This window comes from Rhinopithecus roxellana, chromosome 13, assembly GCF_007565055.1.
Source record: "Rhinopithecus roxellana isolate Shanxi Qingling chromosome 13, ASM756505v1, whole genome shotgun sequence".
In the NCBI taxonomy this organism is placed as follows: domain Eukaryota; kingdom Metazoa; phylum Chordata; class Mammalia; order Primates; family Cercopithecidae; genus Rhinopithecus; species Rhinopithecus roxellana.
The window spans coordinates 480163-501079 of record NC_044561.1 but is presented as its reverse complement, the minus strand read 5'-3'; the positions used below and the strand labels follow the sequence as shown (position 1 = coordinate 501079).

Genomic DNA, 20917 nt, shown 5'->3' with positions numbered 1-20917 from the left:
CCTTCCCCACTGAGAACCACTGAAAAATTTAGTTGGTAACTGTCCTTAGATGAATAGATTGGCATTTAATGAACTGTGGCCTCCAATTCAGGTCAGAGATGTAAGGTAGTAACAGTGTCTTGAATTTAACCATTTCCAACATACATATTAAGATCATATAGTCTGAGCCAGGTGCATTGGCTCACACCTATAATCCCAATGCTTTGAAAAGCCAAAGCCAGAGGACTGCTCGAGCCCAGGAGTTCAAGACCACCCTGGGCAACACAGTGAGACTCCATCTCCACAAAAAACTTAAAAATCAGCCAGGCATAGTGGCACATGCCTGCAGTCCTAGCTACTGAGGAGACTAAGGCAGGAGGACTGCTGGAGTCCAGGAGTGCAAAGCTGCTGTGAGCTATGACGGAGCCACTGTATTCCAGCCTGGGGCAACAGAATAAGACCTTGTCCCTGGAAAAAAAAAAAAAAAAAAAGGTCATATAGTCTGAGGTAGAAATAATATTTATCATTTTTTTTCATAGCACTAGACAGTGCCTAAGTGTTATATTCAAAGTAATATGCAGCAAATGTAGACATGGTGGGGCGGGGGGTGTATGGTTAACATATGGATCCTACAAGTAACCTAAAAAAGTGAATCTAAATTTCCCCCCAAGATTGGGACAGAGACAATTACAGAAGGAATGTCTATGATTATTTCCCTGAGCAATGTCTATGAGGTACATTTATATGTTTATGTATACATGTACAGCATATAAAGGAAAAAGTCACTGCCTATTACGTGACAAGTTTTATCAGACTGAGAATAATAATATACAGGCTTACTGAATATCTGTGACCAGAAAAAGTGCCAAATGCCTATGTAATCCTCATAAAAACTTATATGGTATTACTATTCCATTTTACAAAGGAGAATACTGAAGTACAGAGAGGTTAAGTAACTGCTGAGCCAGGGTTCAAACTCAGACAATTCTAGACCCCTCAGTAAGAGCTGTATTGTTCCAAGGGATACATGAAAAGACTGGAGGAAGGAATTTTAAAAGCAGGAAAGAACTTGTCTGAAAACTATGAAAAATGTTAATAATGTCTACTAAAGTACAACTGTGAAAGGGTTGTCAGCAAAAATTTCTTATGACCCAAGGAAAACTAGATTTACATCCCAAGGCTCTTAAGCAACTGTATTTAAACTCTACACTTAAAAATTCACATTACAAGGCTAGGCACGGTGGCTCATGCCTTTAATCCCAGCAATTTGGGAGGCCGAGGCAGGCAAATCACAAGATCAGGAGTTCAAGACCAGCCAGACCAACATGGTGAAACCACATCTCTAAATACAAAAATTAGCCAGGCATGGTGGCATGCGCCTGTAATCCCAGCTACTCAGGAGGCTGGGGCAGGAGAATTGCTTGAACCCAGGAATCAGAGGTTGCAGTGAGCCAAGATCATGCCACTACACTCCAGCCTGGATGACAGAGCAAGACTCCGTCTCAAAAAAAAAAAAAAAAAAAATTCACATTACAAAGAAGCTCAAATTAAATGAATTCTGAACTTCATTTTTTTGCATTTTTCGCATATTGTCTTCCACATAATACTCAATTTTTAAACACTGTTAGCCAGGCTAGTTTGTTACTCTAAGAAGACGTATTGCTACTGTGACAACTACATGGTACTTCTATACAAGAGATATCAAAAGTAAATAATTAGTATGGCTCTACAGATTATGTATCACAAACGGGAAAAGACAGTTTACAATGGATAAATCTGGCAGACAGGAACTCAACCAAATGATGAGATTTAACATCACCATTAAGGAAACAAACCAACATGGCAGGTAGGCCTTTAAAAAGCTCAAGTGTAGCCGGGCGTGGTGGCTCATGCCTGCAATCCCAGCACTTTGGGAGGTCGAGGTGGGTGGATCAAGAGCTTAGGAGTTTGAGATCAGCCTGGTCAACATAGTGAAACCCGTCTCTACTAAAAATACAAAACTTAGCCAGACATGGTGGCACACACCTGTAATCCCAGTTACTCAGCAGGCTGGGGCACGAGAATGGCTTGAACCCAGGAGGCGGAGGTTGCAGTGAGCCAAGATCACACCATTGCACTCCAGCCTGGGTAACAGAGCAAGACTCCGTCTTAAAAAAAAAAAAAAAAAGGAAAAGCTCAAATGTACGACAATATTCACATCTTTTACTGAGCATCTGTATACTTATGCACAGAGCAGAGTTCTCCAAATTAGCTAATACCTGATCTGTATACACACACAAGAAATAACCAATAAATTATTCCCTTTAAAAATAAATGAATAGGCCAGGTGCGGTGGCTCAAGCCTGTAATCCCAGCACTTTGGGAGGCCGAGACGGGCGGATCACGAGGTCAGGAGATCGAGTCCATCCTGGCTAACACGGTGAAACCCTGTTTCTACTAAAAATACAAAAACTAGCCGGGCGAGGTGGCAGGCGCCTGTAGTCCCAGCTACTCGGGAGGCTGAGGCAGGAGAATGGCGTGGACCCGGGAGGCGGAGCTTGCAGTGAGCTGAGATCTGGCCACTGCACTCCAGTCCGGGCGACAGAGTGAGACTCCGCCTCAAAAAAAAAAAATAAATAAATAAATAAATAAATGAATAGCAGCTGGGCACGGTGGCTCACGCCTGTAACACCACCACTTCAGGAGGCCAAGGCAGATGGATCACAAGGTCAAGAAATCAAGACCATCCCGGCCAACATGGTGAAACCTCATCTCTACTAAAAAAAATACAAAAAATTAGCCAGATGTAGTGGCACACCCCTGTAGTCCCAGCTACTCGGGAAGCTGAGGCAGAATTGCTTGAACCTGGGAGGCAGAGGTTACAGTGAACTGAGATCGCGCCACTGCACTCCAGCCTAGCGACAGAGCGAGGCTCTATCTCAAAAAAATAAATAAATAAATAGCAAATGAAGTGAAAAGAAAACCCAGAATAACGAGCTCTTACTGAGAGGCCTGAGGCATTATAAGATAACAACTTTCAAAGAAAAAAATAACTCTGAATAAAAGCTAAATCCCTTCTTTTCAAGGTTACACTTTTTAAAAAGTGTTGAGAAAATGTAATAAAATAACGAATGAGTGGTATGTTTGACCAGTAATAAGAAACATATAAAGAAGAAGAGGAAAGAAGAGGTGTAATATGCAGAGTGGTGGAAAACTTCATGAGTGGAAGAAGATTAAATCTGATGCAGAACTTAATAAAATGTGTGCCTTACTTCAAAGGAAGTTAAAAAGTGGTGTTTACATGGGATCTTTTTGGGGCACTGGAAATGTAATACTGGAGTGGGGCAATGGTTGCACATCTCCACAAAATTACTAAAAATAAACTGTACACTTCAAACAGGCAAATTCTGTAGTATATAAATTACACCTCAATAAAGTTATTTTTAAAGAACTAATATTTGTTCAACAAAGAAGGAAAAATTATATTAAGTTTATCTCACTAAACCATAAAAAGGAAGTGGCCAAGAGGAAAAGTACAGTAATTCATTCAATAGACAGAAAAATAAACATGGAAAAATGCATAGATTAAGAAATGTTAATGTGTCCACCTCAGCCCGTTAAAGGACAGTATAGTATCAGGTAATTCTGCTGCTCTTAACCAGATTTTTTTCACCTTTCACAGATATATGCACAAGTCCAAAGGAGAAGGAAGATTTCAGTTTAATTGCATATCACCTAGGAGAGAGCTGAACAATTTATTCTGACCCCCAGCTATTGCATGACTGAAAAACATAGAGATGGTATCTCCCAGGAGAGAAGAATTTCAAGAGAAAATGTAAAAACAGAAAATCAAATTTATAATTGTTTTAAAAGAACGTGTGGACCAGGCATGGTGGCTCACGCCTGTAAATGCAAACACTTTGGGAAGCCGGGGTAGGAGAATCACTTGAGGCCAGGAGTTCAAGACCAACCCGGACAACACAGTGAGACGTCAGTCTCTACAAAAAAAATTTTGTTTTTTTTTAATTAGCCAGGCATGGTGGCACATGCCTGCAGTCCTAGCTACTCTGGAGGCTGAGGCAGAAGGATCACTTGAACCCAGGAGTTCAAGGCTACAGTGAACTGTAATTGTTCCACACTGCAATTCACCTTGGGTAACAAATCAAGATCCTGCCTCTTAATAAAAAAAAAAAAAAAAAGTGGAATTTTTTTTTTTTTTTTTTTTTTTTTTGAGACAGGGTCTCACTCTGTCACCCAGGCTGGAGTGCAGTGATGCAATCACAGCTCACTACAGCCTCTACTTCCCAGGCTCAAGCAATCCTCCCACCTCAGCCTCTCTAGCAAATGGGACTAGAGGCACATGTCACCATGCCCGGCTAATTTTTCTGGTGCTTTTGTAGAGACAGGGTTTCAACATGTTGCCCAGGCTGGTTTCAAACTCCTGGATTCAAGCAATTCATCCATCTCAGCCTCCCAAAGTGCTGGGATTACAGGCATGAACTACCACACCCAGCCTGGTAATTTCTTTACAAGCATAATGACAACAGTCAATTCCCTCAACCAGGTGAAACAGCCAAATGGGGAATTTTCTTGGTATTTTTGGAGAAGATTAATTTGCATTGGCTCAGGGACTTTTGCAGAAGTTTCCCAAAACAGCAGTACTGTACTTTTTTACTCCATTTGCAGATACAGAGATCAAGCAAAACTGCACCTATAAACAACCCCAATCCACAGTGTGCTTTGAGCTCTGAAAATATTAACCTACACTGACATCTCCTGCACCAACTTCAGCAAATCCTAGGTCAAGAGTCTCAACTTCCCAAAACAGCACAGGTGTCTCTAATTTCAGACCTGCTAGTCTCCACCCTGCCTTTGGCTAATCAGTAGCAAGCCCCCCCAAAAAGAAAACTAACTCATATAATTATTTTCTTTCCTTCTCCAGAAAACAAATGAAATAACATGAAACACTACACAATTCTATATCCTCTAAATGGCTATTATAAACAGTTCAAGACACTGAGTCATGGGCCGGGCGCGGTGGCTCAAGCCTGTAATCCCAGCACTTTGGCAGGCCGAGACGGGCGGATCACGAGGTCAGGAGATCGAGACCATCCTGGCTAATATGGTGAAACCCTGTCTCTACTTAAAAATACAAAAAACTAGCCGGGCGACAAGGCGGGCGCCTGTAGTCCCAGCTACTCGGGAGGCTGAGACAGGAGAATGGCGTAAACCCGGGAGGCGGAGCTTGCAGTGAGCCGAGATCACGCCACTGCACTCCAGCCTGGGTGGCAGAGCAAGACTCCGTCTCAAAAAAAAAAAAAAAAAAAAAGACACTGAGTCACAACGTTATTCACCTAGATTTAAAAAACTGTAATATCAATGAACTTGATATATTTCAATAAAAGAACATACATGAAAATTTACAGTACAATGCCTAACTCCAGCAGGAATTCAATAAAAGTTGGTACCTTTCTTTACTTTCCATTAATTTTTATCACACAGTGTTTCCATGAAACAGTTTATTATCCCAATATAAAAGTAGAATAGAAAAAAGATAATTTACTGACTGATCACACAGACCACACCCAGAAAATTCAGACCACTAAATGACAATGAAGGATTCATTTACAGAAGTTAAACTTTAATCTACCATCTCCTCCTCCTTCCTAGACAGCAGTGTCAATTCCAAGGCCACGTTCCTTCTGCTACAGGAAGTGGCTACACTGTTTTTCCCTGCAGCAAGGTACTAAGGTTTCACTTCTTTGTGACTGAGAGAAAGCCAGTCTTAAGAACCTGTGCTAAGTGTAGATGCAGCAAGAGTCCAGACTGACATCAACCCATAGAACCCCACACACAGGTTTACAGAATTCCTGGTTGGGAAGTCCTGTTTTGACTGTCAAGTTTACTCTCCAACTGAGCCAGGTCTCCTGTACCAATGAGCAAGGGGAATCTCAACATACTTTTGGTGACAGAAAACTAGAACTACATGAACTAGCACTAGCCTTTACCTTGACACAAAATATTCTGACAGAAATAGTTTTGCAGTGCTGCGTGAACTGCCATCTATAGCTCTTTTTGCGGGCACCTGACATAAGACAGATATATAAGCCAAAGATGTATCTGGTGTACGTTTGTTCAGGCCCCGGAGCTTAAGATAGGAACAAAGCATGCTGTGTCAAATCAAACTCTAGTGGTTACAGATGAACAGATCCTGTCGTAAGAAAATTTACAATTGCCAGTAATGGCCTGGCTACTGTCTAGTCAGGTCCTTTGTTGCGTTTAGTCTACCATTAACACAGGCTACTGATTTTTAGAGTGATCAGAATAAGCTAGACTACCATTACCCACCACCCTAAATTGGTTTACATAATGGCTCCAACACAAAAACTTCTGCCCTCAGGGACTGGATTAAAGAGGTAGGAGTATGTGTGGGTGGGTACAGGTGTAAATTCATGGTTCCATTCTAGGACCACCAAAATGTTATATTGGTTATGCTGTTTCTTAGCATTCTCTACATTCTAACGAGATACTAGATGTAGTCCACAACACTGGATAAACCACAGGACAGACCATCAAGCGGCATGATGAGTGACACTGAAAAAGATAATGTTTCCCCAAACAACAGTCAAATCTGATCCATTCTAGGTCAGTATAACTGAAGATACTAACGACCACATTAGGAAAGGAGGGACGGAAGAGTAAATAAATCTGGGACCTACCTTGCTTACAATTCCCACAGACAGATGAAATTCAATTCCATGCCAACCATACCCTCCGATCACTACAACATAAACAGAAAAATAAAAGTTCATGCAATATAAACAGTTCTTCCCATTCCTAAAAGGCATTTGGTTTCAAAGGTAAGAAGCTGTTTCTTACCTCCTTTCAATCCTCTCCATGCCCACAACAGTGTTAAGAGTTCTGTCATTGGTAAAAAGGCCCATACAAGTGGAGTTAAATAATAGGTAACACTGATTGAGCACTTCCTATATGCTAGTTACTGTTGCAAGTGCTTAAATATTAAATATTAAAACTAAATCTCACAACTCTATAAGTGTTTTTATTAACTCATTTTATATCCAAATGACAATTGTCCTATACCTCTGAAAATTGCTCTTACTGATGTTAATAAATGCCTTTTTTTTTTTTTTTTTTTTTGTACACAGAGTCTCGCTGTCGCCAGGCTGGAGTGCAATGGCGCAATTTCAGCTCACTGCAACCTCCGCCTCCTGGGTTCAAGCGATTTCTCTGCCCAGCCTGAATAGGCTGGGACTACAGGTGTGCACCATCACATCCAGCTATTTTTTTGTATTTTAGTAGAGACGGGGTTTCACCACATTGGCCAGGACGGTCTCGATCTCCTGACCTCGTGATCCACCTGCCTCGGCCTCCCAAAGTGCTGGGATTACAGGTGTAAGCCACCACACCCGGCCGAGAAATGCCTTTTAAAGAAACATAGGCAATCTCTACCTCTGTAGTTGGGTTATTGTAATGGTTTGTATATGTTAGTGTTCTATATTCATCATTTACTTCTTGAGTCCTCACAATGTGATGAGCACTAATACCAGGTGCTGAAAAGGATTCATTCTCTTCACTTAAGGAGTTGAGAAACTAGCTGGACAGATAAGACAAAACAAAAAACAGTTCAAGAAATGGAAGTTCTTATTATGAGGCATAATACAGCCTCTTTGTGCAATCATTCACAGTAAAAAATCGGTAAGCTCTGGAGAAAAGGAAGGCTTTACATAAGAGATGCTCCAAAACTGGACCTTTAAAAATAAGTTAGATTGGGCCGGGCGCGGTGGCTCAAGCCTGTAATCCCAGCACTTTGGGAGGCCGAGACGGGCGGATCATGAGGTCAGGAGTTCGAGACCATCCTGGCCTACACGGTGAAACCCCGTCTCTACTAAAAAATACAAAAAGCTAGCCGGGCGAGGTGGCTGGCGCCTGTAGTCCCAGCTACTCGGGAGGCTGAGGCAGGAGAATGGCGTAAACCCAGAAGGCGGAGCTTGCAGTGAGCTGAGATCCGGCCACTGCACTCCAGCCCGGGCGACAGCGAGACTCGGTCTCAAAAAAAAAAATTAAAAAAAAAAATAAGTTAGATTGGCAAAGAGTGGAGAAAGTCTTTACAGACAAGGAAAAGAGAACAAAGACATGACAATAGAGACGGAATCAGTGGTATATCTAGAGTCCTTTTTTTTTTTTTTTTTTTTTCTGTTGCCCAGGCTGGAGTGTGGTGGCATGATCACAGCTCACCGCAGCCTCAACCTCCTGGGATCACATAATTCTCCCATCTCAAACTCTCAAGTACATGGAATCACAAGCACACACTACCATGCCCAGCTAATTTTTGTATTTTTTATAGAAATGGGGTGTCACTATGTTGCCCAGGTTCATCTCAAACTCCTGGGCTCAAGCCATCCTCCAACCTTGGCCTCCCAAAATGCTGGGACTACAGGCATGAGCCACCATGCCTGGCCCTGAAGCCTTTCATAATCTGATCCCACCCAGTCTCACTAGCCTTTGCTCTCCGGCCACTAATGTCCCTCCTCCTCCCCATTACCCACACTAAACTTCCTCCTAGAACATACTGTCTTTGATAGTTCTACTGTTTCTCCTACCGCCAAGAATGTTCTCCTTTCCCTGGTGGGTAACATTAATCCTGGCACTCAAAAAAAATAGCCTCTGTTGTAAATAATTTTTATTACTTAAGATCCAACTGAGGCTCAGTGTCGTGGCTCAGCTGGAAGAAGAAAGAAAGACAAAAGAAAATCAATTTAGAGGTTTGACTGTTATCAAAAAAGGAGGGGAGAAAACAATTCCCAATTAAATAAATGAACCGTGGTTTTTAAGCGGTTCACCTCAACAGATATGGTTACATATACCCTCAAACTGAACACCTATGAAAAGTGTCTATAATCCCAGCACTTTGGAAGGGCAGGATGGGAGGATCACTTGAGGCCAGGAGTTCAAGACCAGCCTGGCTAACAAGGCAAAAAAACCCCATCTCTACTAAAAATGCAAAAATTAGGCTGGGTGCAGTAACTCACGCCTGTAATCCCAGCACTTTGGGAGGCCAAGGCGGGCAGATCACTTGAGGTCAGGAGTTCAAGACCAGCCTGGCCAACATGGTGAAACCCTGTCTGTACTAAAAATACAAAAACTAGCCGGTCATGGTGGCGTGTACCTGTAGTCCCAGCTACTCAGAGGATGACGCACAAGAATCCTTGAACCTGAGAGGCAGAAGCTGCAGTAAGCCAAGATTGCACTGCTGCACTATAGCCTGAGTGACAGAGAGACTGCATCTCAAAAAACAAACAAACAAACAAACAGCTGGGAGTGGTGGTGCACACCTGTAATCCCAGCTACTCGGGAGGCTGAGGCATGAGAATCACTTGAACCTGGGAGGTAGAGGCTGCAATGAGCCGAGATCACACCACTGCACTCCAGCAGCCTAGGTAACAGAGTGAGACTCTGTCTCAAAAAGAAAAAAAAAAAAAAAACCCAATGCCCCCAAGTATTACTCTACTCATCTCTCCTCCATGCTCTCAGAGCATCTACTTCTCTGTTAACATAGTTAAAATATTTGGTTGTCCCCAGGTTTTCTTTTTCCTTTCTCTCTTACTTGTCTGAACAAGAATCATCCTTTACACAACTTTGTATCTTGCAAGACCTAGCAGTGCCTGGCAAGTAACAGGTGCTCATTATACACTTGCTGACTGAAGGCCCAACTGACCAGAATTTACAAAGTGAATAACGATCCATTTAAACAATCTGTTGTGTCAAAAACTGGTGTACTTCTACATTCTCACGAATATGTCTGCTACATAATAACACCAACAATTCACGCACAAAAAATTAAAGTGGATTCACTAAAAACCACCAACTAGTTTTTGCTTGACAACACAACCAGGTCCTCATCCATGTCAACTAGAACATACATTAAAGATAAAATAATTTAGTTGATAATTTAAATATTATGGTTGGTGATCTTTCTTACTAAAACGGTGCCACAGCTTTCTATGTAGAGTAACTAAAGGTATTTACATTGGCTTTAGTCATGGATAAAGGAGGTTACAAATTTAGAAGCCCAATACAAATCCAAAGTTTATTTTTAGAAGCTTTCCATATGGTAGGAGTTTAAGAAATAAAACGGCAGCCTTCTCTCTGCTGAAAGCAGAGGGTAGTAGAGCACTAAAGGAGCAAACCCTCTCCTGACTGTTCCTTGCACTGTTTCACACAAAGGAAGAGTAAAGTGTAGGGTAAGTGAGAGCCTCACTGAAAATCAGTCACCCAAGACAACAGGCATTTTGAATGTCTGCGCTATTTGAAGGCTTAAGTACCAATTTTATACATGCCCATGTTCATTTAAAACGTATTTATGGCTTGGAACTTTAAAAATTTTCTAATGGGCTAGTTTGTCCACACATTAATTGAGTCTGCCAGGTTTGAACATGCCAAGCTTAAAATACTCTCCAGATCATTATGCAAAGGTATGAGCTCAATCTTTTATTATCAGGAATTTAGGAGAGAATGACTAAAACAATAGTCTTTCAATGAAAGCTACAACAGAAAAAGTCAACTCCTAAATAGTGATGAGCTACTTTTTAAAAATATCTGATAGATTTCTTACATTAATCTCAAATTAAGATGCTGGATTTCAGCTCAAAGTTGTCAGACAATGTATGTTTTGGTGGTTGTTTCCCTCCCCTTCCTCTCCCCAGCCTCCTAGAGAATGTATCTTGAAATTGATTTCTACGTGAGACCATCTTATATAAAGGTTGCTTTAGTCATCCACTGACTAAGCTCCTTTAGAATCCAAGTCTAACTCATTTTATATCGAAATGAATTCTATTTTTATATGAACAGTATTATAAGCAAAATTCTTTTAATCTTTTATCAGCATTAGAGAAATGCCAATAAAACCTACAATAACTACACTTTTATAACAAGAACCTCAGAAACTAACACATTCAATCTTTTCATTTTGAGCTGGGGAACTACAGCACAAGGTTCAGTGATCTGATAAAAGAAAAATGGGCCACAATCTGATTACTAGTCCAATGCATTTATTCTGCTACATACTACTAAACACATAGTTTTTGAAATTACAACAGAAAAGTTTAAATATCCATTCCCTAACGGGAATATTTTAAAAATTAGATGTGTGTGCCCCCCCAAAATTGGAAATATTGTTCCTTAAAAACTTGAGTATTAGAGGCCAGGCACAGTGGCTCACACCTGTAATCCAGTACTTTGGGAAGCTGAGGAGGGCGAATCACCTGAGGTCGGGAGTTCAGCCTAACCAACATGGAGAAACTCTGTCTCTACTAAAAAAAAAAAAAAAATTAGCCAGGTGTGGCGATACATGCCTATAATCCCAGCTACTTGGGAGGCTGAGGCAGGAGAATCACCTGAATCTGGGAGGCGGAGGTTGGAGGTTGCAGTGAGTCAAGATCGCACCATCGCACTCCAGCCTAGGCAACAAAAGGGGAAAAAAAAAAAACAAAAACAAAAGCTGGGTGCAGTGGCTCCCACCTGTAACTCCAGAACTTTGGGGGTCCAGGGTGGGCTGATCACCTGAGGTCGGGAGTTTGAGACCAGCCTGGTCAACATGGAGAAACCCCATCTCTACTAAAAACAGAAAAATTAGCCGGGCATGGTGGTGCATGCCTGTAATCACAGCTACTCAGGAGGCTGAGGCAGGAGAATCGCTTGAACCCAGGAGGCAGAGGCTGCAGTGAGCCGAGATCGGACCATTGCACTCCAGCCTGGGCAACAAGAACGAAACTCCGTCTCAAATAAACAAAAAAAACCTTGGGCATTAGAAAACTATAGCAATTATTTTCAATACTTTTGGCCCAAAACATACTCACATAAACTCTCCAGTGGAAGTTTAGCTTTTAAAAGTTTTCCTGGCCGGGCACGGTGGCTCATGCCTGTAATCCCAGCACTTTGGGAGGCCGAGGCAGGCGGATCAGGAGGTCAGGAGATCGAGACCATCCCGCCTAACACAGTGAAACCCCGTCTCTACTAAAAATACAAAAAAGTAGCTGGGCGTGGTGGTAAACACCTGTAGTCCCAGCTACTCAAAAGGCTGAGGCAGGAGAAGGGCGTGAACCCGGGAGGCGGAGCTTGCAGTGAGCCAAGATCCCGCCACTGCACTCCAGCCTGGGTGACAGAGTGAGAGACTCCATCTCAAAAAAAAAAAAAAAAAAAAAAAAAAAAAAAAAAAGTTTTCCTTACATTCCAAAGGGGATGAGAATAATTTTTACAATCTAAGATGACATCATCCTTATCTTCTAAAAAACAAACTTCCCACAAAAAAAAAAAAAAAGCAATTTCATAGAATTCTGGGTCTTCTTTCAAACAAGCACTTCTTTGGAAAGAATGCCATTGATCCATTTTAATTTAGGGGAAGGGAATGCAAAGAATAAAAGGAAACTTGTCAGGCACAGTGGCTCACACTTATAATCCCAACACTCTGGGAGGCAGAAGCGAGTGGACTGTTCGAACCCAGGAGTTTGAGACCAGACTGTGCAGTATGGCAAAACCCCATCTCTACAAAAATACAAAAATTAACCAGGCATGGTGGTGTTTGCCTAAAGTCCCAACTACTCAGGAGGCTGAGGTAGGAGGATCGCTTGACCCCAGGAGGTTGAGGCCGCAGTGAGATATGATTACACCACTGCACTCCAGTCTGAGTGACAGAGTGAAACACTGTCTCTTTAAAAAAAAAAAAAGAAGAAGAAGAAGAAAGGGAAAGGAACAAAAATGGAATGAAGAGGGGAAAAAGGAAAAGGAAGAAAGACAAAAGAAAATCAACTTAGAGGTTTGACTTATCAAAAAAAGGAGAGAAAATAACAATTTTCAGTTAAATGAATAAACTGTGGGGGTTTTTTGGAATTGTGGTTTTTAAGCAGTCCATCTCAACAGATATGGTTACATATCTCCTCAAACTGAACACCTATGAAAAAAATCTTAATCTCTCTCTGCCTGATTCCTCTATTTGCTCTTTCTTCTGTACCCAAAGAGAAGATTAAATAAACCGGGCCCCCTGAAACAGGTAAGGGAGGCAGAAATGCTAATCCATGTCATGTAGTCCCTGCAAAGTGCTGGTAATGACTAAAGCAATCCAAGAGTCTTAAAGGAGTCAAGAGAAACCACTGTGCTCCTAGGCATATCCATAACCTCCTACAAGAAGCAATACACTCTGCTGCCTTTCATATTCACAACAAATCTTTCCTTTCCGATTATCAGTGTGATGTGCATAGAGATTTTAAAGAACAGTTAAGGCAGGGCATGCTGGCTCACACTTGTAACCTCAGCATTTTGATAGGCTGAGATTACATTTGATTAAGGTGACAAGAGGAAAATGGAAGCAATACCTGTATATATTAAAAAGGAAGAGAGAAAATAAAGAAGGCCTATGTAGCCTGCTGGTCAACCCAGATGCAGAATTCAACCGAACATGCTCATGTGCTCATTAAGGTACCATAACATATGCAATACTTGACAAAACAAAAAACTACAGTCCTGGCCTGGCTCGGTGGCTCACGCCTGTAATCCCAGCACTTTGGGAGGCGGATCACAAAGTCAGGAGTTCAAGACCAGCCTGGCCAACATAGTGAAACCCCAGTCTCTTCTGAAAATACAAAAATTAGCTGGGCGTGGTGGCACACACCTGTAGTCCCAGCTACTCAGATTACTGAGGCAGGAGAATGGCTTGAACCCAGGAGGTGGAGCTTGCAGTGAGCCAAGATTGTGCCATTGCATTCCAGCCTGAGCGACAAAGCAAGACTCTGTCTCAAAAAAAAGAAAAAAAGAAAAAAAAAGCTACAATCTCAAACTGTCCACTTATAAGAAGAGCTTCAAACTCTATAAAAGCTCCCAGTTTTCCCTTCATCTGTCAGCATCCCATAACAAGCATCTACTCTTTGACCATTATTAAAACTCAGACATAGTAGCTCCAAAGATGTAGATACAGCTCTTTCCTTTTTAAACTGCAAACCAAAACCCACTTTACAATTTTTAAGTTTTTGAACTTCTGTTTTTTTGAGACACGATCTTGCTCTATTGTGCAGACTGGATCAGTGGCACATCTACAGCTCAATGCAACCTCAAACTCCTTGGCTCAAGCGCTCCTCCCTGCCTCCGCCTTCAGAGGAGCCAGACTACAGGCATGTGCCACCATGCCCGGCTAAGTTTTATTTTTGTAGAGACAGAGTCTATTTTGCCCAGGCTCGTGTCAAACTCCTGGCTTCAAGCGATCCTCTTACCTTGACCTCCTAAAGTGCTGGGATTACAGGCATGAGCCACCATGCCCAACTTCGAAGTAATGTTTTTTAACACTTCCATTTTACTATCTTATAGAAGATGACAAAACATAAATTTAATTTAGCCTAGACTCTAGCCTAGTTTTATAGTAAGTTAATTTCAGCAGTTACCACATAGATGACAAAAAAAATACTCATCATTTGATACTGATTAATTCTGAATGACTGGCCATAACCTTTAAAGCCTGAAGATCAGCTGGACATGGTTACACTGAGCTATGGATGTGCCACTGTGATCCAACCTGCGTACCAGAACAAGACTTTGTCTCTTCAAAAAAAAAATGAAAAATTAAAATTAAATAAATAAAATAATATAATATAAAGCTTGACGATCAAGACTGAAATCCCCTTCCCACCATAGTCAGAGGTAGGGGGCTAAATCTCAGTAAATGAGGGAGAATAACAAAAATATAATGAGTTCCTGGCATCTGTCACCAACAGTGAATTCATCCTGATAGCAACTGGAACATTCCAGTGATCCTAGCAATGAGGAACATCAATGTAACATACTCCTGTTGTTTTAAACGCAAATTTTTCTCTCCTGTTCCCTGGAATGTCCCAAAACAAGAGAATGGTCCAGAGCCTGAGAACAAAGCACCTAGGAAGAAGAACAATACAGAGAGGGACTGAAGGTCATTGGAGAAATTGCAAAATCACACCATCTCAGCACTGGAAAGTGATCATCATGTGTCAACAAGTATTTTCCAAGTGACCATGTGCTAGACGCTAAGGAAACAGATGATTTTGACAAAATCCCTATTCAAGTCATGTGTGCTAAGTACTTCAATAGAGGAGTTAACTAAGGGACATGGGAGTATAGCAGAAAGAATAAAAGAGCAGATTTTTCAAAATAAGTTGCCAAGAATGAACTTGGGATCACCACAACCACCATCTGCCAATATTACATGCAGAAGAATCGTGGTGATTCAGGATAAGTAGAAAGCAAGGCTACAGTCACAGCAGGGCTAGGACTTGTAGCCTCCTAGAATCAAGTTCTTGTTCTCCTATATGGTTGGTTTAAAAAATAGTTAAAGGCACTCCTGTAGTCCCAGCACTTTGGGAGGCCAAGGCAGGTGGATCATCTGAGGTCAAGAGTTCAAGACCAGCCTGGCCAACATGGTAAAATCCCATCTCTACTTAAAAAAAAAAAAAAAAAAAAAATTAGCCAGGCATGATGGCATGCGCCTGTAATCCCAGCTACTCGGGAGGCTGAGGCAGGTGAATCATTGAATCCAGGAGGTGGAGGTTGCAGTGAGCCAAGATCACGCCACTGCACACCAGCTTGGGCAACAGAGCGAGAGTCTGTCTCAAAAAAAAAAACAGTTGGCCGAGCACGGTGGCTCACGCCTGTCATCCCAGCACTCTGGGAGGCTGAGGCAGGTGGATCACGTGGTCAGGAGATCGAGACCATCCTGGCTAACACAGTGAAACCCCGTCTCTACTAAAAAATACAAAAAATTAGCTGGGCGAGGTGGCAGGCGCCTGTAGTCCCAGCTAATCAGGAGGCTGAGGCAGGAGAATGGCGTGAACCCGGGAGGCGGAGCTTGCAGTGAGCCGAGATCACGCCACTGCACTCCAGCCTGGGTGACAGAGCGAGACTCCGCCTCAAAAAAAAAAAAATAGTTAAAGATGATTATGATCATGTCTGTCTCCCTTCATTTCTCCTTCACAAAAAAACTGGCATCACAAGAAAGCACAGTTCTAGTCCAGCCATTCACTCAGTGCCAATCTCAGATAGTATTTAATCCTTTAAAATATTTGCTGAAAAAATAGTGCCTTCCCTTCCTGCAGAAAATTGTATGTACACACTAGGCTATTTACAGAGGTCTAGGTTACAACTTTAACTTCCAGAATAAAACTAACCATAATCACTACTAATGCCATGTGACTTTCCCTCTGGCCGAAGCTCTAAACTGTCTACCTCCCAAGGCTTAGAGAAGTCTTTCTAGCTCCGAGGCTTCTGACACTTCAGCTCTTCATTTTACTGCTAATTATGACTCTCAGGAATTCACCCACAAAGAACTACAGGAATTTACTCTATTAATCCACAAACCACATTTCATTTTCATGTTCCAGACAAATCTTAAAGGCCTGTAATTTACAACATCAAAAAGTATCAGATCTCCAAAGGGAAAAACTTATCTCTGACACAGGAGTTTTTTCTTATTGGTAACCTCTCTCTATCCAATAGAAACATACTTAACTACCATAACATAGTCTAACAACTGCTGCTATTTCAGCAATTACGATAGAGTATATGCTTTGGATAGTGAGTCAGGCCTTGGGAGTGGCTTAGCACATGGAAATTGACCAGCTGGCATCTACACTGAGATTCAAGAGGACAAATGGAATTTTTGCATCTGGTTTTTCCAAGAGTTAACTAGTTTTTAAATCAACTATACTCTTCTGAATTATTTACAGATGAAATGGTAAAATGTCTGAATTTTATTTTAAAATATGAAGGAGGAGGTGTGGAGTAATGTTAAACAAGATTGGTCATGTGTTGAAAAAAAATTTTTTTTTTACTTTTTTTTTTTTAATTTATAGAGATGAGGTCTCACTAGGTTGCCCAGGCTGTTCCTTGAACTTCTGGGCTCAAGTGATCCTTCCACCTTGGCCTCCCATAGTGCTGGGATTACAGGCATGAGCCACCGTGCCCAGCTCCTGAATACTGTTGAAGCTGGGTGATAGGCCCATGGTGGTGGTTCATTGCATTATTCTCTTTGTTTTTGTATGTGTTTCAAATGTTCTATAATAAAGATTTCAAAATAAATTTTACTAATGTCATGACCTGGTGAACTAGGAAAACAGATAAACAAAGTGATTCTTGGAACCAGTGACCTCCATAATCTACCTGAGTAAAAGCTGTTAGATTCTTAAGAGATACCCAAATTCTGGCCAAGTGTGGTGGCTCCCACCTGTAATCCCAGCACTTTGGGAGACCAAGGCGGGCAGATTGCCAGGTCAGGAGCTTGAGAACAACATGGCCAACATGGTGAAACCTCGTCTCTACTAAAAATATAAAAATTAGCCTGGCATGGTGGCGCACACCTATAATCCCAGCTACTCAGGAGGTTGAGGCAGGAGAATCGCTTCAACTCAGGATGTGGAGGTTGCAGTGAGCCGAGATCGCACCACTGCACTCCAGCCGGGTTACAGAGCAAGACAGCATCTCAAACAAACAAAAAAAAGAGATACCTAAATTCCTTTCCTGGCCGGGCGCGGTGGCTCAAGCCTGTAATCCCAGCACTTTGGGAGGCCGAGACGGGCGGATCACGAGGTCAGGAGATCGAGACCATCCTGGCTAACACGGTGAAACCCCATCTCTACTAAAAATACAAAAAACTAGCCGGGCGAGGTGGCGGTGCCTGTAGTCCCAGCTACTCGGGAGGCTGAGGCAGGAGAATGGCGTGAACCCAGGAGGCGGAGCTTGCAGTGAGCTGAGATCTGGCCACTGCACTCCAGCCTGGGTGACAGAGCGAGACTCCGTCTCAAAAAAAAAAAAAAAAAAAAAAATTCCTTTCCTTTCCCTCCCTCCTTCCCTGCCTTCCTTCCTTCCTTCCTTCTTCTTTTTTTTTGAGACCGAGTCTAGCTCTGTTGCCCAGACTGGAGTGCAACAGCATGATCTCGGCTCACTGCAAGCTCTACCTCCCAAGTTCATGCCATTCTCCTGCCTCAGCCTCCCGAGTAGCTGGGACTACAGGTGACCCCCACCAGGCCCGGCTAATTTTTTTGTATTTTTAGTAGAGACGGGGTTTCACCGTGTTAGCCAGGGTGGTCTCAGTCTCCTGACCTCGTGATCCGCCTGCCTCAGCCTCCCAAAGTGCTGGGATTACAGGCGTGATCCGCCGTGCTCAGCCTGGGATACCTAAATTCTAACACTTATTCCTCACTGAACATACTATTAAGCATGACCACCATGTGCTGACTTAGGCACCAAGCCAAGTGCTGACGATACAATGATAAACAGATAAATGCAATCTGTTTGTTGTTGTTGTTGTTGAATGAATGAGGCAAGCACACGGTGCCATAAACCAAACAAGAGGAGACCTACTCTATGACCTATCAGGAAAAGCTTCCCAGAGGAGTTACCATCTAAGTTAAATTCTGAAAAATTAAACCCCAAAACACGAATCACTTATTTTTTGACGCATGTTAACCTTTATCACTTACAGACTGTAAGACCAGCAAGCATTCCTTTATTAAGTAACCACTTTTCTGTAAAGCAGAAATTAGTAAACCATCACTCATTCAACAAAGATTAGATACCCACCATGTGCCAACATACTAGACAAAAAGGATAAAACATGGTCTTTGCTCCGATGGGGTTTATAATCTAACAGCATAGGAAAACAAAAACAAATAAATAGGAAAGCCATCAAGCAGAAAACCAATTTCAAACTTCTCCAAGTTATAAAACCAGCAAAGAAGGGACTTTTGTGGGCAGAAAGTGCCAACTTTTTAGATACAGTGATAAGGAAAGTTGAAAGGACTGAAGACTAATGGATGACAGTGCAGCTGACTGAAGCGAGACGGATGCCAGAGGAGGTGGTGGGATCAGCAAAGATACAGTATGCGTGCACCTTGTAGGTCATGGGATGAAATCTTAATATTATTCTAAGCACAATGGAAAAACCACTGCAGGTAAGAGTTTTGAGCAGAGAAGTGATACGATTCCGTTTATGCTTTTAAGAACATCATTCTTGTTACTCTAGAAAAAATGATCAAGAATAACTTTTTACCAAGAAGAATTTTAAATAAGTAAAACCAAAACATCAAAACTGATTTTGGCCAGTGAAAATCGTCTCTGTATTCCATTAGCAACCTAAAATCTTTTAAATTGTCTTACTTAATCCAGGCTTCATCTACAGTTTGGGTTGGGATTGTTTGTTTTAATGCTTACAACCAACCTTTCATGCCCTCTGAGGAGGTTCCTGGGAAGCTAAAACAAGCACACATGCCTGGTGGTTAGCATTCTTTTTATTCTCAAATTGCTAAAGTCAGATTAATTTTCATTTACTCACCTCCTATTCCATAGTCAGCTTCTTGATTGATAGGAAAGAAGTAAGGGACTTCCTTGAGTGTTTCAGGAGACAATAAACTCTACTGAAAATCTGATAAGGAATATGATTATATAACCTTTCTTCCTACTGCCAACTATGTTCCAGGTGGGGACTCCACTATGAAAGCAATTCTAATATTCCTGTCCAAATTTGCCAGCTCTCAGAAAGCTGCCTAAAGCAAACTCATTTAATTCTCTCCGAAAAAAAAAAAAAATTCTCATTTCAAAGTCTGAACAAGAATAAATTTCTAGTAGCATTTGTAACTGATAAGAAAAGGAAAATAAATTTTACTGTCAATCTCTGGGGCATGTGATCAAATAATCTTAATAAAGAGACTTAATAAAGTTAGTTATGCTCAGAGACTTTACTCGGGTTATTTGAAAAACAGAATGGAAGGAGTAACAGTAAACAATGCCTACATCTGTTAAATTCTCATGAGCTTTACATGTATTTCACTTTATCTTGACCACACCCCAACAAGATTAAGTATATTTCCACTTTACTGATGAGGAGAGACCCAGGATTTTACACTGTCTCAAGGTCACATAGCTATTAAGTAGCTTCCATGGCCCCATATGCTTTCCACTAGACAAATGTTTAAAGAAAGATCTAAATTATAGAAATTGTTCCACATGACCAGTGAACTAATAATAGTTAAGTTTTGTGTTTGTGTGTGTGTGCATGTGTATACGCTTCATCTGGAGGCCTAATCACCAATTATAATTCTTTTCAGTGGGGAAAAAGTGCTTAGGATTTCTCTTTGGAGACATCAGACCATCAGAAAGAAGTTCTGACAAGATAATGAAGTTTGGTGGCAAAAGCTATCAGGTTACATGCTCCTAACAAAGCCAAAGGAACTCCTCTTTGAAGGCAGCATATAATTCCTGGGGCTAGCAGCAGTGATTGCCTAACAAAGGCTCTAGGGACTCATGTACGAAAATCATTATCAAGCTCAGGAGTGTCTTCTAAGTGATTCGGGGTGGTGACACTGAGCAACACATACATACAAAAATAACTATTTTGTCAACAAATAAAATCAAGTAAGATAGCATACATGAAAGCACCTAACAGTGCCTAACAGAAAACAGATACAGAATAGTTTATTCCACTCTCTGCTCAAGGTTATTTGTATGAAAAACAAGTAACTGTGCTGGGTGAAGCCATAACCTCCTTGCCCTCAAAGCCCAGTCAGAATTAGTTTGCATACCTGGTGTCATGTTTGCTAAGAACAACAGGTACACAACCAACTACATCTCAGAAATCAGAAATCTTCTCTTAAGGATTATTTTATTTCCTCCAACAATGAGCACCATAGCATGGACAGAAAGGTATCCTTAAAGCAAGCCTTCGCAACAGCTGAGCACAACACAACTCAGCAAAACCACCTAGCTATCAGTACAATCTGCATTACAATCTGCATTCATCCATTTCTATTATCACTGAGCAATCATACATAGCCTGGCACATTAAATCATTACTAAACACTCCACACTAGGGCAAACTATTCTTCAACTGCTCCAATTGTTTAACTTTTGAAATGGAATTATTTTTTTCTTTAGA

General features: G+C 41.6%; 1 protein-coding gene across 3 annotated transcripts in view; it reads right to left on the bottom strand.

Annotated features, from left to right (window-relative positions):
• Nucleotides 1-20917, bottom strand: part of MRTFA (myocardin related transcription factor A) — a 227668-nt gene that overhangs the window by 177551 nt on the left and 29200 nt on the right. The window contains exon 2 of one of the 3 annotated variants that reach the window (XM_030915380.1): nucleotides 6678-6739. The exons of the other annotated variants lie outside the window; for them this stretch is intronic. The gene's annotated coding sequence lies outside the window, so the exon portion shown is untranslated. The remainder of the gene's footprint in view (nucleotides 1-6677; nucleotides 6740-20917) is intronic. 3 annotated transcript variants of the gene reach the window in all.